A 3,383-nucleotide genomic window follows, 5' to 3' on the forward strand; every position below is an offset into this window, starting at 1 on the left:
TCAACATTTGAGGTGTCAAGTTTGGTCTCATGGGGCGTTGGAATGTGCCCTGAATGGGTTCAGGAGGGTGAGGCAGTTCAGTTAAGACTGAAGGTGAGGCTCCAAGTTGTGTGGATCCTACCACAGGGCAAGTCTGATCAGCAGCATCATTTTCAGGGTTTCTCTCAGCTGTCTCAGCAGCTTCAATGGTGTTCCCTATTGTGGATAGGGCCTCCCGCAACACTTCTTCGAAATCCTTCCCACTTAACTTGGCTAAACCCTTCAGGTTGCTAATGTAAGCCTCAGTAACACTGCCCCCTACGGTCTTAGTATAGACGTCAGTTAAGGCTCGAATGCGGTAACTGACATCTGGATTGTCAGTGGACTGTAAGAGGTAAGGCAGCTTAGGTGCTAATATTTCAACGGCTGCACCGGACTCGAACTCTACAATCTGGCTTTTGTGGAATGCAGAAGAGTCATCATCGACAGCGAGTACTCTACGAATAGTACCATGTTGCTCCAGAAACTCAAATACCTCTTTGTCTTTCTCTCTATCTGTAACACCGCTAACAATAATGGCATTTGGTACTTTAACGGCATACTTCTCGACAAAATCCATTTTCATAGTATGTGAGCGTCTGATCAAGGGTCAAAGAGGATTCCAATGTTGTCACACAACACTCTAGGCTCCTGGCTGGCTCGCCACTTTTACTTATGTAACACTGGTGGTGCAATACTAGACCTGTTAGTGCTACTTCTTGCCTTCTTTGCATGTAGTGCGGGCAGTATAGTTACCTTTAACCGCAGTACGCGGACAGAAGGGAAATATGGACCAGATCAGACAGGTTCTAGATTCGTAGGAGCCAAGGGTGTATGACAACAGAGGACTTGTACACAGTAGGTGTAGAAAACACAATTGCATTTATTAGCAATTATTAAAGTTGTGCACATTTAACAAAAGTAGAGCGCGCTTCTTGAAAACAAAATAAAATAAACCCCACAAATGGTCGACCTAAGGATATATTGTCTTTTGTGTCTTTTTTTTAAAAGTCAATTTCAGTCTTTCAATGTTCAGTAGTCACTCAGTGTGTTTGTAACCAGTCGGGTTACAATCTACCAGTTCATCCGGCTCTTTGGGCTGGGCTCGCCATCCAGTACTGGAAAAGGGATCCTCGATTCTTCTCAGGTCCTCAAAACCAATCCAATCCAAATAAGCAAAGGAAAAAACCTGACCTGGGGACCAGGCCAGAACACAGTAGTTCAACATTTAAGCTATCATGCCTGTAACTTATTATTACTACTGGTTGCTTGTAGTGCTTCTAAATTTTCTTCAAAATATTCTATGTTGTACAACAAATTATTCTCATTTCAAAGGGAAAAAGTGCATAGGAAACACACATTTAAAACAATACAAAATAGCTCAGCAGCGCATTAAAAATACACATTGGCTTGAGACTTATCAAGTTTCAGCTAAGTACAGTGCAGGTGAAGGCACTTAATTTCACGTTGCTAATACTTAATTGTGCAGAACTATAATTAGCACCATGAGAAAAGTGAACATGTGCTAACATAACATCGCACAAAACCATACATTATACATCAATACCACAGTAATGTGACATAAACCTTTAAAGAACATCTCGTATGCAGTGCAGCAGACTCAGTGCTAATTGCTTTAGCCTCAGAAAAGGCACTTTCATTGCAAAATGGCTAACAGAAGTTAGCATCGGAGCTAGCGGCAAGTAGCATGCTATGCTAGCGCACGTGTACTGCCTGGGACTTACCATGCAAAGCAACAAATGCTACACGGGGCTTCACAGTGCTCACGTTGGCTCACGGCCTCTGGAATACAGTATCACTCTTATTATTCTCGCCGAAAAAAGGACTTTCACTATCCAGCTAGCTTCTTCGCCGCACGGGTAAACTGATCTTTCACCGTCTGTGTCTCTGGCGTATCTTACTGGCACACGAAGGCACGCACAGGTGTCTCAGCAGCGCACAGACTGGGGGGAGGGTCAGACCGGCCAATGATTGGTCGCTCAGTGGATCTGACAAACACACTCTAAAGGACTAAGTCCTGCCCCCACACCATCTATATACCACATATACATATGTACATATTAAACTTATGTTTACATGCTTTTTATCAGTATTTATTATAATTAATTTTGTTTTTATCAATATTTATTCCCATCGTGAGAGTATGAATATTTATACTTTTAATCCCGTTTTTAACACTGGGTTACACATACAAATCACGGTATCCCCTCTTCTTCGTGGGAGGTACAGTGTGCACTCGCCCACAGTCAGCACATTTTAGCTGAGCTTTTCTTTTTCACATTTTTCATAGAGGAATGTAACACTTTCAGAGCTATTATTTTCTGCCTTGACAAACATGAAATCTATGCCTTGGTAATAATAGAACTGCAGAAGTCATTATAAAAAGGTGGCTGAATGTACAGTAAGAGATTTACACACTTCTCCTGGGACAGCCTCGGGCTTTCATGTGAGTGTGATACACAGCTCCCACATGGCCACAAAGGATAACACACTTACTATACAGAGATCCATGCTTCACATCTGAATAAATAGATAATGGGTGCATAATTTCTAAAGCAACTCTCTAACCATGTAAAGTATGTAATGGTGAAGAAGTGTTTTCAGCCTCCTTAAAGCTGTAAACAAACATTATTGCATTAACACCCATCTGCACAGTTTTAGCCTCTTTAATTTAATTTTTGAGATTTTCACTGATCTACTAAATTTGGGTTTCTCAGCTGCTTTCCTGAAACATCTGTTTTCTGCAAAAAGCAGAAAATCATATCATCTTAAAATCTCATTGTACACTGTGTAGTTGTGAAGACATTGGAGCATTTAATTATTAAAGAACCAAGTGTTTCCTTAGGGGTTGGTGGTGGTGACCAAAACAGAGATACAAGGTGATGGGTATTCGCAGAATGGGCATTAGTAGTTGATATTAATTGAATAAGGTCACTTTCCCCATTCAGAATGTAGAGCTCACAATGCTATACTGGCAGTGTTGGGAAGGTTACTTTTAAAATGTATTCCATTACAGAATACAGAATGCATGCCCCAAAATGTATTCTGTAACGTATTCCGTTACGTTACTCAATGACAGTAACGTATTCTGAATACTTTGGATTACTTAATATATTATCATGCTTTTTACAACTACGTGAATGTACTATTGCTGTGTGATTTATTACTATTACTGAAGGTTCGCGACTCCGAACTGTAGTAAAGGGACCTCTGACTAATACGGCGGGGTCCCTGTCGGCTGGTAGCCAAAAAATAGCTTTACTTTGTTGTGTGGGTCAACTTTTCTTGCGAGAGACAGAGAGAGGCGTTGAAAGGCTGCTCCAACGGAACTTATTGTTTTCGGA

General features: G+C 41.1%; 1 long non-coding RNA gene across 1 annotated transcript; it reads right to left on the reverse strand.

The window, feature by feature from the left end:
* Positions 1 to 881: 881 nt before the first annotated feature.
* On the reverse strand, positions 882 to 2,226 carry LOC308408748. Its single transcript, XR_013973839.1, has 2 exons — positions 1,764 to 2,226; positions 882 to 1,212 (listed from the first exon to the last, which is right to left on the reverse strand). It is a non-coding gene; the product is annotated as an uncharacterized lncRNA (long non-coding RNA).
* Between the last annotated feature and the right edge of the window lie 1,157 nt (positions 2,227 to 3,383).

This window comes from Rhamphochromis sp. 'chilingali' (assembly GCF_963969265.1).
Source record: "Rhamphochromis sp. 'chilingali' genome assembly, chromosome: 13".
Taxonomy (NCBI): domain Eukaryota; kingdom Metazoa; phylum Chordata; class Actinopteri; order Cichliformes; family Cichlidae; genus Rhamphochromis; species Rhamphochromis sp. 'chilingali'.